Below are 15,021 nucleotides of genomic sequence, written 5' to 3' on the forward strand. Positions count from 1 at the left end.
TAAGAGGAGAGCCAGAATGGAGAATAGAGGAAGAGAGAAAATAGCTGCTAAAACATTTCAAAGGTTCCGAATCTAGATTTGTTGGCTTTTTTGTTTAGATCTTGGACAATGGTCTTTAATTGCTTTCATGTTACATTTCTGTAAAATGCTTCAACTGTGCTCTTCAATATTAAACCAACTCACCAAAGCAGGCTCATGCAGCGCTCTTCTTGATCAAAATTACAAAATAATACCGCATAGCCCATCAACTTCTGCTCTCTGACATCCAGCTTTTCTTGCTGTGAGAGAATTCCATCTCTCCCCTATGTTGCTCTCTTTGGAACTGGGAGTAGAATTGGTTTATTATCGCTTCACATTCCAAGATACAGTGAAAAATATGTCTTGCATATTGTTCCCAGAGATCAGATCATTACATAGTGTATTGACCTAGAATAAGGTGAGAGAGACTCCCCCTCCGCACCTTAACTGAGGTTTACAGGAGCACCATTGAGACCACCAAGACAAACTGCATCTCAACTGGTCTGACAGCAGCAGAACATCAGACCGGAAGTCCCCACTAAAGACTGTGAGATGGGCTGGCAGGATAATAAGGGTCTCCCTACCATCCTTTGGGGACATTTATCAGGAGCGCTGTGTACACAGGGCCCTTGGTATTATTAAAGCGCTCACCCATCCAGCCAGCATCCTCTTTACCACTCTACCATCAGGCAGGAGACCAGATGCATAAAGACAAGAATGGTCTGGATGGAAAACAGCTTCTTATAGACAATAGACAATAGGTGCAGAAGTAGACCATTCGGCCCTTCGCCTGCACCGCCATTCTGAGATCATGGCTGATCATCTACTATCAATACCCGGTTCCTGCCTTGTCCCCATATCCCTTGATTCCTCTTACCATAAGATACCGATCTAGCTCCTTCTTGAAAGCATCCAGAGAATTGGCCTCCACTGCCTTCTGAGGCAGTGCATTCCAGATCCCCACAACTCTCTGGGAGAAGAAGTTTTTCCTTAACTGTCCTAAATGACCTACCCCTTATTCTCAAACCATGCCCTCTGGTACTGGACTCTCCCAGCATCTGGAACATATTTCCTGCCTCTATCTTGTCTAATCCCTTAATAATCTTATATGTTGCAAAACATACCTTCTTCCTTCTTCCCTCGGGCCATTAGCCTTCTGAACTCCCTGCTGCATTGCATTCGAGGTGTCGCAGGATAATTTGTACTGAACCCTACAATATTTAATTTATGTACTTTAATTTGTTTATATATGCATAATTAATTTGTAGATTTAATTCTTACTTTCCGAAATTACTGTATGTTACATGTGCATTATGTGTGCCACTGTGCTTTACAGCCTGGTGCTGAGAAATGTTGTCTTGTTCTGCTCTATACCTGTATATAGTTCAATGACAATAAACTTGTCTTGAACTTGGACTTAATAACAATGCAGAATGAGGTGTAAATGCTATTGAAAACGTGAAATGGATAAACGATGAAGTGCGAAATCGTAATGAGGTAGATTATGAAGTCAAGGGTCGGTGTTCTGGTACAAGAGGCCCATTTATGAGTATGGTAACAGTGGGAGAGAAGCTGTCCTTCAGCATTGTGGTACGTGTTTTCAGGTTTTTGTATCTTCTGCCCAATGGGAGAGGGAAGATTTGAATGTCCAGGGTGTGCCGGCTACTTTACTAAGGCAGTGAGGTCGAACAGTTCACAAGACCTTCAGTCACGGGATTACGAAAGGTTATTTTTTCCTCTTTCGTGTGCAGAGTGAGGCACTTGCAACCTCTCGTCTCCCGGACAGTACAGTCCCTGACGCAACAGGAGCCCTCATCAGATCACTGAACGGAATTGCGCTATGAATCCTGCGCAAACGGTATCAATTTTTGGAATACAGTAGATGAACAATCATTCTCATGCGCGTCACAATGAAATGGGTTGGCGAAAGAACGCAGAGTTGCTCCGTTTCGAATCCTCATTCGTTCCGCGTGCTGTCAATCATGCACAGGATCCAGGAGATTAAAAGTTTTCCGCGAAACCGGTGTTCTCCAGCACTTTGGCAAGCAGTATGCGGGCGTCTGGAACGTGTCGAAATGTGAAGTGAATTTTTTTTTTACCATTGCAGTTTGAGCTGAAGTTGTTCGGTAGGATTCCAGGTAACTCCGTTTCTAACAAAAGTTTTATTTTTGCCGTGCTGTTGGTTACTATATGTATGTATGTATCCCGGAGGGTGGAAAGAGGAGACAGTAACAGTGATACCAAAATTGACTTGAACCCGAATCTGACATTTATCTTGGTTGAAGTTTGTATATATGCCCCGCCGAGCATGCCGACGTTTAACCTGGAGGCAATTAACCTGATTTGCCATTAGTTACACAATTTTCGATTTTCGTAAAGCAAATATTTTATGTAGCTAATTGTTTTGGAAGTTTGGAAAAAAATTCCTGTAATTTTTTTCTATAGGGAATTTCCTGCAGCGAACCTGGCACCGCATTTACCTGATGGGTTCGAATAGATGATCGACACCCAATGTTCAGCCCTTAGTGATCATTTTAAAATTGTCCTCCCTCTCCCCCCCCCCCATCCCCTCTCCACGTCCACCCTCTTCTACCTCAAAGCTCAAACCCAATCTGACACGTAAATTAAGGTGATTTAGTAGATTAGATTCTCACAGCATATAGACTGTGTCCCCTTCCCCCCACCCACCCCGAATGATAGTAACTTGATTTTTGAACTTGGGCCTTCTTGCTATTTCTGAGCAAAGGAGCAAACTTACCACTTCCCAGAACCCAACTATTTTATATGGGCTCCACATTTAAAATAACTTCCAAGAAAAACTAATATATAGGATTACGGGCCAAGAACAGGAATGTGGGATTAAAATAAACCCTTTGGTTGGCATGCATATGTGTCGAATGCCCCCCATTTGCTGTACATTTGTTTTGTTTTATTAAGGATCTGAGTGTAATGAGTGCTTATGTACATATTAATTGCTCCCTTTAGAAGCAGGAGGTGAGCCCATCTTTTACTGAGTGGTTTGACTGGCCATTTCAAAGGGTGCTGAAGAATCAAATTTCAAAGTAAAACTTATTCTCAAAGTCTGTGGATGTTAGCATATGCGGTACTATCTTGAGATTCATTTTCTTACAGGAAAATGAAGAAATAAAATAAGAGTTTCCAAGAAAAATTATACATAAAGATTGACAGGCAACCTATGTGCGAAAGAAGATACAATTGTGCAACTATATGGTCTGGAGTCATATTAATCAGAGCAGCTATGGGTGTAGACCTCCTTCATTGAAGGATATTAGTGAGACACAGTAGTTTATGTAGTCATCTTTACTAAGACAGAAGACACACTCAACGTTCTAAAAACAGCTTCTTTCCCTCCACCATCAGATTACTGAGTGGACAATGAACCCATGAAAACTAACTTACTGTTTTTGTTTTTGCACAATTTATATGCACTCAGTAAAGCAAAGATGCTTTCAAAAATAATGAAATCTTTCTGAATACCGATAAATCTTAAAAAAGGAGCAGTAAATAGTAAAAACCTAAATCAAATCAATATTGGCGTGGCCACCCATTGTCTTAAAATCTGCATCAGTTCTTTTAGGTGCACTGTCATGCAGTTGTGTAAGAAAATTGGCTGATAGGTTGTTCCTAGCAGCTTGGAGAACTTGCCATGGTTCTGCAAACTTTGCTTGTCTTGCTTGCATCTGTTTCTGCAGGTAATCCCAGATAGTCTTGATGATGTTGAAATCAGGGCATTGTGGAGGCCGTACCATCTGAAACCATATGAATAAAACTCTTGGGTGCCTAAGGCTTTTGCAGAGTACTGTATATAATTTCCTATTGTAATTTATTGTTCCTTATGTATTATACTATTGCCACAAAACAACTTAGTTTACAATGTATGTCAGTGATATTAAACCTGATTCTGACTCTAAGACTAATGATAGTTTTCCCTTATATCCCAGGTTTTCAACTGTAAATCCATGGTTGTCCTGTTGAGAATTGGATTCTATCTTCTATACTGTGCATATAGGTCTTGGTAAAGTAACTCTTTTACGATGTATTTCTTTGATTCTCATGGAGTAGCTTTTAGGATTTGAATTCATTTTTCTGCAATACTTCACTATCTTTTCTTTTTGCCAACAGGACTATATTTAAATAGTCAGGAAAAGCTGTTCTTAAAGCAATTTGTAAAGTAATTCTTGTTGCACTCATCTCTCTTGCTTTTGTAACTTTACTTGCCATTTCAAAAGACAATAGATAATAGGTGCAGAAGTAGACCATTCGGCCCTTCGAGCCTGCACCGCCATTTTGAGATCATAGCTGATCAACTATTATCAATACCCAGTCCCTGCCTTGTCCCCATATCCCTTGATTCCTCTATCCATAAGATACCTATCTAGCTCCTTCTTGAAAGCATCCAGAGAATTAGCCTCCACTACCTTCTGAGGCAGTGCATTCCAGACCCCCACAACTCTCTGGGAGAAGAAGATTTTCCTTAACTCTGTCCTAAATGACCTACCCCTTATTCTCAAACCATGCCCTCTGGTACTGGACTCTCCCAGCATCTGGAGCATATTTCCTGCCTCCATCTTGTCCAATCCCTTAATAATCTTATATGTTTCAATCAGATCTCCTCTCAATCTCCTTAATTCCAGCGTGTACAAGCCCAGTCTCTCTAACCTCTCTGCATAAGACAGTCCAGGCATCCCAGGAATTAACCTCGTGAATCTACGCTGCACTTCCTCTGCAGCCAGGATGTCCTTCCTTAACCCTGGAGACCAAAACTGTACACAATACTCCAGGTGTGGTCTCACCAGGGCTCTGTACAAATGCAAGAGGATTTCCTTGCTCTTGTACTCAATTCCCTTCGTTATAAAAGCCAACATTCCATTAGCCTTCTTCACTGCCTGCTGCACTTGCTCATTCACCTTCAGTGACTGATGAACAAGGACTCTTAGATCTCTTTGTATTTCTCCCTTACCTAATTCTACACCATTCAGATAATAATCTGCCTTCCTGTTCTTACTCCCAAAGTGGATAACCTCACACTTATTCACATTAAACGTCATCTGTCAAGTATCTGCCCACTCACCCAGCCTATCCAAGTCACCCTGAATTCTCTTAACATCCTCATCACATGTCACACTGCACCCAGCTTAGTATCATCAGCAAATTTGCTGATGTTATTTTCAATGCCTTCATCCAAATCGTTGACGTAAATTGTAAACAGCTGTGGTCCCAATACCGAGCCCTGTGGCACCCCACTAGTCACCACCTGCCATTCCGAGAAACACCCATTCACCGCTACCCTTTGCTTTCTATCTGCCAACCAGTTTTCTATCCATGTCAATGCCTTCCCCCCGATGCCCTGAGCTTTGATTTTACCCACCAATCTCCTATGTGGGACCTTATCAAATGCCTTCTGAAAATTGAGGTACACTACATCCACTGGATCTCCCTCGTCTAACTTCCTGGTTACATCCTTGAAAAACTCCAACAGATTAGTCAAGCATGATTTACCCTTGGTATATCCATGCTGGCTCGGCCCAATCCTATCACTGCTATTTAGATATGCCACTATTTCATCCTTAATAATGGACTCTAGCATCTTCCCCACCACCGATGTCAGGTTGACAGGTCGATAGTTCTCTGTTTTCTCCCTCCCTCCTTTCTTAAAAAGTGGGATAACATTAGCCATTCTCCAATCCTCAGGAACTGATCCTGAATTTAAGGGACATTGGAAAATGATTACCAATGCATCTGCAATTTCCAGGGCCACCTCCTTTAGTACCCTAGGATGCAGACCATCTGGACCTGGGGATTTGTCAGCCTTCAGTCCCATCAGTCTTCTCATCACCGTTTCCTTCCTAATGTCAATCTGTTTCATTTCGTCTGTTACCCTATGTCCTTGGCCCATCCATACATCTGGGAGATTGCTTGTGTCTTCCTTAGTGAAAACAGATCTAAAGTACTCATTAAATTCTTTTGCCATTTCTCTGTTTCCCATAACAATTTCACCCAATTCATTCTTCAAGGGTCCAACATTGTTCTTAACTATTTTCTTTCTCTTCACATACCTTTTTATATAAAAAAAAACTTTTGCTATCTTCCCTTATATTCCTGGCTAGCTTGCGTTCATACCTCATTTTTTCTCCCCGTATTGTCTTTTTAATTAAGTTCTGTTGTTCCTTAAAAACTTCCCAATCATCTGTCCTCCCACTGACCTTAGCTCTGTCATACTTCCTTTTTTTAAATTTTATGTGCTGAAATAAATTGCAAGATTAGGTTTGTAAAAATGTTTTGTTAGATGGTAATCTTGAAACAAATGGACAATAATTGGATTCTGGGAAGTGGGAACGTTTGCTCCTTTGCTCAGGAATAGCTTTGCAACTAGATGGCCAAGGTTCAGAAATCAAGTTAAATCATTCAAGGGGTGGGGGGGAACATTCTAACTGCTGTGAAAACTTAGTTTAACAAAACACTTTAAAGCAAAGATTAGGCTTGCAGTCTCAGACAATATTATTCTCATGAGCAGTAGGTGACCAGCAGGTAAATCTTGTTAGTGTTTGCTGACAAATGACTGACCCAGGTTCAGAACAACAGACTTCAATGTAGAGATTGAAACAAGTTTATTCACAGGAATTTTATCAGAACATCAGTGGCTCAATCGAGTGACACTGCAAGACGAATCATTATAGAAACACAAGGACCCTGCGATAAGCGCAAATCGGGAACCACTTTAAATAATCACAGTGTGCAGAAAACCCGTGCCAGTCAAAATAAACTTGACAAGATTAAAGAAAAAGCACAAGGGCTTAACGACTGTAGATAAGACGACAATTAACAAATACAGATGCAAGGCCCACAGAAAACGTAACAAATCTAGGGTTCTGAACAAGACAGAACTGAAGTGATCTTCCCATTTCATTTATACTTTTACTGAAACTATAAAGATCCTGATTTTGATTGCTGCATTAAATATTAGCAACTTATTATTAACTGCTCCAGAAGGAGAAAAATGAGAACTTTACATCCTCTAAAATATTGTATGAATCAGCTTTCAGCAAGACTTGTGCATGATGAAGTTAAGCAAATACAGATACTTATGGTGAATTACTGTTTATTGGACACAGTCCTGTTTATTTATCTGTACTTTATGACCAGATCTCAGCTTGTGCATATGGACAAGGGGGCAGAAAAGGTATGGCTACCAACAATCATATATTATGCAGAATAGTTGTATTTAAATAAACAGGGTACCACTAGTCAAAAGTTGAGCTGAGGGTGGGCCCAGGGTATCCCCAAAGCCAGCAGTAAAACAAGTTTGTACAGTTTATTTTAAAATAAACCCAGCACCACTTGGGTATACTCGTCCAAGAGGACCACAACCTTTTCTTGGCTTGGAGGCTTGCATGTATCAGTGAGCCAGAGTTCCCGGTTGGCTGGAGTCAGGGCCTTGTGCGTTGTCTGTTGATAAGGTCACCCATACCAAACTGGTCAAAAGGTAGAGGCCAGACTAAGAGTGGTCCATGGGTGCTCCAGTTTCAGGAGTTCGTTTCAGTACTAAAAACCTTGACTGGTCAAAAAAAAAATTAGTTATGGAACCAGCAATGAAGAATCTTTACAAATAAAGTTGGAGGACCTTCACTGCTGCTTTAAATGCCAGCGGCGCAGCGGGCAGTAAGTGTAAGTACTTAGGTGCACTAAGGTAGCGATTGCAGACCAAGTACAAAATTGCTGCTTTCTTAAAAGTTTTTGCTATTAAAATTACACCTGTCACCCAGAGGTCCTTATGATTTATTCACTGAAATAAACTAAGCAGGTTTACCTTGAACAAAAGATGGAATAGAAGTTTAAAAGAAAATGCAACCAATACACTATTGACCAGGACCTGTGCATAAGAAAATGTTAATACAAAATTTTATTGTGACTATTGTTACACAATTGTATTTAATATGCAGTTGAAGTACTAAAGGTAAATTGTATCGGGATGCACTGCAGTGTATGAGCACCAGATATTACAATGCTGCATTACAGTGCTGCTGTGCTGTTTTTATTAATAAGAGTTTTAATGTGACTATTACCTGTTTAAATTTGATGTGAAGCTGAGGTCACTAATGGCTGTTAAATATTGGGATGAATCGGAGATGTTCCATTCTGTTAAAATTGTTCCCTTACTATATTTGTCTTCTTAAGAGATATTGGTTTTGTTTTCAGAACAAATCACTATCCTTTCTCCAAGAGCCTTGAAGGTGGTGGAGAGGTGTTGTTTTCAAACTCTGCAATGGTGTGCATGATATTTAAGAAGGAATACTGCAGGTGTCTGTGTGTTATCTGTGATCTTGTAGTGACATAACTCTAACAAGATGGTGTCCTTTGAGATTGGAAGTTTGGGAAGATCAGTTGTAGAAGCCAGTCTGAGTACACTTTGAATGCTGTGTGGATAGCAGAGTGAGCACCACTGGAGGAAGGAATAAATGTTTGTGGCCCTGGATGGGATGCCAGGTAAACAGATCTTTAACTGAAGACCTGCATAGACCCTAGCAATTGGAGCCTTTTGATAGACAGCTGCAACAGCTTTTGCCCAATCTTGTGTTGGTCTTTATTAGCTTTATTTGTCACATGTACATCAAACATACTTTGAATGCCTCATTTGTGTCAGATGTGCTGAGGTAAGCTCGCAAGTGTAACCATGCTCATTCCATATACCTATAACCCTTTGTGTGGGGAACTTATCTTTAGGATTCTCTCTTGCTTTCATCCTCCACTGGTTTAGTCTCCTCTAACGGTGTGGGGTTGGGGGGTGCGGGGCTATGACAATACATCTTGTCATCTTGGAATTCTTCTTCGATTATGATTGCTGCTTACACTCATATTAACATGTCTTTTTGCCTTTAAACCAACATTTTTAAAAATTAAAGCTATTAAAATATAGGATGATTTTTCTTTTGTTCACCTGAAGATTGAAAGACAAGATTAGCATTATTTGTCACATGGAAGATTATAGTGAAACATTTTGTTCATGACAAGTCAAATCAGTGAGGATTGTGCTGTGCAGCCTGCAATTATCACCATGCTTCTGGCAAAACCATAGCAAGCTCACAACTTGTCCTAGCCATCTTTGGAAATGGAAGAAGCTGAAGCAACCCGAGGAAACTCACAAGGTCACGTGGAATAACGTATAACCTCTTAACAGACAGTATCGGGAATGGAAGACCAAACCAAGACTTGGTACTGTAATAACATTACGCTAATTGCTTTGCTACCGTGGCACCTATAGTGTTGTACTTTTATGATGCGAAACTTTGATGTATCTGTTCCTGGCATATAATGGTTTGCAGAGCAGGAATTGAAATACTTATTGATGATCTGAAGAGTATCCAAATATGTATCTATGTGGAGCTGCCAATAAACATAACATGCTGGTTAACAGCTCAGCCTGGTTTGTAAAATAGCTTGAATTCTGCCTACAAGCAGTTGTTTCTAAATGATGGGAAGTGATGCTACTGAACTGTGTGTAGGATGCTGGAAGCTTTATAGCTAACACTGTTGGATTTATGATATTAGACACCCTTGTAAAATAAAAACAAGGTGCAGACTTGCACAGAATGCATTTGGCTTTATTAACCAAGTGAAGTGCATTTACATGTATAATGTAAGTGGCTATATTGTTACTTAAGATCCCAATAGTGGTGATGTGATAATGACACATGTTGAGGAACAGATTGGCCAGAGCACTTAAAAAGTTTTCATAGAAACCTGACAGCACAATACAGGCCCTTCGGCCAACAAAGCTGTGTCAAACATGTCCCTAACTTAGAGGGCTATGGGGAAGCCTAGTAATTTCTATTTTTCTAAGCTCCATGTACCTATCCAAAAGTCTCTTAAAAGAGCCTATCGTATCTGCCACTACCGTTGCTGGCAGCCCATTCCAGGCACTCAGCACTCTCTGAGTAAAAAAACTTACCCTTGACATCTCCTCTGTACCTGCTCCCCAGCACCTTAAACCTGTGTCCTCTTATGGCAAGCATTTCAGCCCTTGGGAAAAGCCTCTGACTATCCACACAATCAATGCCTCTCGTCATCTTATACATCTCTATCAGGTCACCTCTCATCCTCCGTCACTCCAAGAAGAAAAGTCTGAGTTCACTCAACCTGGTTTCATAAGGCATGCTCCCCAATCCAGCAACATCCTTGTAAATCTCCTCTGCACCCTTTCTATGGCTTCCACATCCTGCCTGCAGTGATGTGACCAGAATTGAGCACAGTACTCCAAGTGGGGTCTGACCAGGGTCCTATATAGCTGCAACATTACCTCTCGGCTACTAAATTCAATTCCACGATTGATGAAGGCCAATGCTGCGTATGCCTTCTTAACCACAAAGTTAACCTGCGCAGCTGCTTTGAGCATCCTATGCACTCAGACCCCAAGATCCCTCTGATCCTCCACACTGCCAAGAGTCTTACCATTAATACTATATTCTGCTATCATATTTGACCTACCAAAATGAACCACTTCACACTTACCTGGGTTGAACTCCATCTGCCACTTCTCAGCCCAGTTTTGCATCTTATTAATGTCTTGCTGTAACCTCTGACAGCCCTCCACACTATCCACAACACCTCCAACCTTTGTGTCATCAGCAAATTTACTAACCCATCCCTCCACTTCCTCATCCAGGTCATTTATAAAAATCACAAAGAGTAAGAGTCCCAGAACAGATCTCTGAGGCATACCACTGGTCACTGGCCTTCATGCAGAATATGATCTGTTTACAACCACTCTTTGCCTTCTGTGGGCAAGCCAGGTCTGGATCCACTAAGCAATGTCCTCTTGCATCCCATGCCTCCTTACTTTCTCAGTAAGCCTTGCATGGGGTACCTTATGAAAAATGCCTTGCTGAAATCCATATACACTACATCTACTGCTCTTCCTTCATCAATGTGTTTCGTCACATCCTCAAAAAAATTCAATCAGGCTCATAAGGCATGACCTGCCCTTGACAAGGCCAAGCTGACTATTCCTAATCATATTATACCTCTCTAAATGTTCATAAATCCTGCCTCTCAGGATCTTCTCCATCCACTTATTAACCACTGAGTTAAGACTCACTAGTCTATAATTTCTTGGGCTATCTCTACTCCCTTTCTTGAATAAAGGAACAACATCTGCAGTCCTCCAATCCTCCGGAACCTCTCCCATCCCCATTGATGATGCAAAGATCATTGTCAGAGGCTCAGCAATCTCCTCCCTTGCCTCCCACAGTAGCCTGGGGTACATCTCATCCGGTCCCAGAGACTTATCCAACCTGATGCTTTCCAAAAGCTCCAGCACATCCTCTTTCTTAATATCTGCATGCTCAAGCTTATCACTGTGCTGCAAGTCAACACTATAATCACCAAGATCCTTTTCCATAGCGAATACTGAAGTAAAATATTCAATAAGTACCTCTGCTATTTCCTCCGGTTCCGTACACTCATTTCCCATTGTCACACTTGATAGGTCCTATTCTTTCACATCTTATCCTCTTGCTCGTCACATACTTGTAGAATGCCTTGGGATTTTCCTTAATCCAGCCCACCAAGGCCTTCTTATGGCCCCTTCTGGCTCTCCTAATTTCCTTTTTAAGCTCCTTCCTGTTAGCCTTATAATCTTCTAGATCTCTAACATTACCTAGATCTCTGAACCTTTTGTAAGCTTTTCTTCTTGGCTAGATTTATTACAGTCTTTGTACACTAAGGTTCCTGTACCTTACCATAACTTCCCTGTCTCATTGGAACTATGCAGAACTCCACACAAATATCCCCTGAACATTTGCCACATTTCTTTTGTACGTTTCCCTGAGAACATCTGTTCCAAATTTAAGCTTCCAATTTCCTACCGGATAGCCTTATAATTCCCTTTACTCCAATTAAATGCTTTTCTGACTTGTCTGTTCCTATCTCTTTCCAATGCTATTGTAAAGGAGGTAGAATTATGATCACTATCTCCAAAATGCTCTCCCACTGAGAGATCTGACACCTGACCAGGTTCATTTCCCAACACCAAATCAAGTACAGTCTCTCCTCTGGTAGGCTTATCTACATATTGTGTCAAGAAACCTTTCTGAACACACCTAACAAACTCCACCCTATCTAAACTCTTTGTTCCAGGGAGATGCCAATTGATATTTGGGAAATTAAAATCTCCCATCACAGCAACTCTGTTATTATTACACCTTAGGATTACAGATAGGATCTGTTTCCCTATCTGCTCCTCGACATCCCTGTTACTATTGGGTGGCCTATTAAAATAAAAAAACACCCAGTAAAGTTATTCATAACTTTCCTGTTCATAAACTCCACCCACAGAGACTCTGTAGACAATCCCCCCATGACATCTACCTTTTCTGCAGTCGTGGCACTGTCTCTGATCAACAGTGCCAACCCCCACCTCTTTTGTCTCTCTCCCTGTCCTTTCTGAAACGTCTAAACCCCAGCACTTGAAGTAAGCATTCCTGTCCCTGAGCCACCCAAGTCTCTGTAATGGCCACCACATCATAACTCCAAGTGCTAATCCACGCTCTAAGCTCATCTACTTGGTTCTTGTTACTTGAATTGAGCCATACGGTATCAGGAATTTAATGTCTCCCTGAAGACATCTTGTCCAATATCAATATGTCCCACACCTGCACGTGTTTAAAAAAAAATTGCGCAAATGAAATAAGAAAGAACAAGCATAAACACTGTTCAGTGTTCATTATCTACAGGCTGCCCCGATTTGAAGCCAGAAATGGCAAACTACAGTCCAATCCACAAATCGCAGACTTGACTTGGGTACCATCTTTCAGCATCGAGGGAGAGAGAGAAGGACTATTCAAACACAGGGACCTTTCCTTGGGAGCAGCAAGAGAGAAGGAAAGAGAGACTGCTACAAGTGACTCCCTCCTCCGGCAGCAGCCAACGGGAGGCTGGTCGATAGCACTGAACACTCGCTCGCCTTCTGCACTCACCTCTGATTCAGTCTTCCTCAATGCTTTGATCGGTGAGAAACGGAGTTGATCACGAGCTCATGTCCGTTCTCTAAACTGTATGGTCTTGTGGCCACTTGCCTCCCAGAACTTCTCAAAGACTGAATGTAGCAGATCGCTCAAGTGGCCTGAAAACACACAAAGCTGTAGATCGCAGGCTCCAACAGTACCAGAACCACGTTTAAAAAAAAAAGACAAACAAGAAGTGAAAGAAACAGTTTCATGGATCATCTGGAGGATGTCACCTGGTATTGTTGTTCACCGGCACCATCTTCTCCATCATTACTGTAGACAAAATCTGTTATAAGCATATTGGTGCAGGTTTGCCTAATTTCAAGTCAAGTCACTTTTATTGTCACTTCAACCATAATTTGTTCATTTCGATGGAGAGGGAAGGCTCTTTGTGACATAGAGACAAAAGAGATTCTGCAGATGCTGGAAATCTTGAGCGACACACAAAATGCTGGAGGAACTCCGTAGGTTCACCTGATGGAGGATCTCATCTGGTCCCTCAACACCAACTCCATAGCAAAGAAAGCCCAGCAGTGTCTCTACTTTGAGAAGGCTGAGGAAAGTCCATCTCCCACCCTCCATCCTCATCACATTCTACAGAGGTTGTATTGAGGGGTGGAGTTTCAAGATGGCGATGTAAACATCTGCCTTTAGGCACTCTTCATTTTTTCAACTATAATCACCCCTTAATTAAATCTTTTCGAATTTAATCACATGGGTTGATACTTTTGATTAACTTTTTCTTCCTAAAATAATATTTGATCTAATCTCGACAAACTTAAAATGGCTACAAGCAAGAAATCGTCTAAGGAACCTGTATCCATCGACGCAATCTCTACTCTTTTGGACGCTAAACTGGATATTAAACTTTCGAGTCTGGAAGGCAGATTGGATGGTAGATTGGGAAGCAGACTGACAAGTTTGGAAAATAAACTTACCAGGAAAATATCCGAACTTGAAGAAGCTGATAGATCGCTTGAAATTAAACTTCAATCGCAAGCATCGGACATTCAGCGGCATGAAGATAAGATCGCGACTTTGAAAAATCCATTTGTGCAAAAGTACGTACAATTGAAGCGTTGGAGAAGAAGGTAGAGTCGAATGCTAAAACTATGGATCAGTATAAGTTTAAAATTACTGATCTCGAAAATCGATCTCGTAGACAGAATTTGCGTATCATCGGGTTTCCCGAAAAAGTTGAGTCCGGTGATTTAAGTGAATTTTTCTCTAAGTTACTATGGGAAACTTTCAGTGCTGAAGGTTTGCAATCCAAACCTGTTATCGATCGTGTTCACAGAGTTGCGAGATTTTCGGCTCTGTCTGATAAACCATGAGCGGTGATTGTTCGCCTTCATTATCCTCGGGAGAAAGAGCTTTTAATTCGATTAGCTTGTAAAAAAGGCATGATTTCTTATAACACTAATTCATTCCGAATTGTTGAAGATTATTCTTATGATGTAATGAAATCAAGAATCGCTTTTAAACCAGTGATGGCAGAGATTTATTCGATTGGCCTTAAACAAGCTTTAATGTATCCAGCGAAGCTCAGAATTACGTTAAACGACAACAGTCAGCAATTTTTCAAAACACTGGAAGAAGCGAAGAAATTTGTTGAAGAATATAGATCTTCTAGTGCAACTTGAACTATGTGTCATGTTGAAGATTCCTCGGAGAGAGGGTGCCATCTCATTTTAAGTAACCTACGAAGTTGGGTTATAACTTTCTATCCCGTTCTACGGGTCTGGCTCTTATTTTTCACTATTATCACTGTTTTATGGATGTTTTTTTAACTTTTATAATATTGTTTTTTATTTTTTCTGTTTCAGATATATACATCTATGTCTTGTAATAATGATTTTTTTTTCAAGATGTCGTTTCTTCTTCCCATAAGACTCTGCTTTTTATAAACATTTATTTGTTTGCCTGTACTTAGAAATGGGACGAATGTTTTGAATTTTTTTTAGTTTTTTTTATATATATT

General features: G+C 40.8%; 1 protein-coding gene across 1 annotated transcript in view; it reads left to right on the forward strand.

Moving 5' to 3' along the window:
* Positions 1 to 1,816: 1,816 nt before the first annotated feature.
* LOC132405784 (interleukin-6 receptor subunit beta-like) overlaps positions 1,817 to 15,021 on the forward strand; it is a 126,998-nt gene continuing 113,793 nt past the window's right edge. Inside the window, exons 1-2 of the mRNA XM_059990791.1 lie at positions 1,817 to 2,156; positions 3,981 to 4,054. The gene's annotated coding sequence lies outside the window, so the exon portion shown is untranslated. The remainder of the gene's footprint in view (positions 2,157 to 3,980; positions 4,055 to 15,021) is intronic.

Source organism: Hypanus sabinus, chromosome 16 (assembly GCF_030144855.1).
Source record: "Hypanus sabinus isolate sHypSab1 chromosome 16, sHypSab1.hap1, whole genome shotgun sequence".
Lineage (NCBI taxonomy): Eukaryota > Metazoa > Chordata > Chondrichthyes > Myliobatiformes > Dasyatidae > Hypanus > Hypanus sabinus.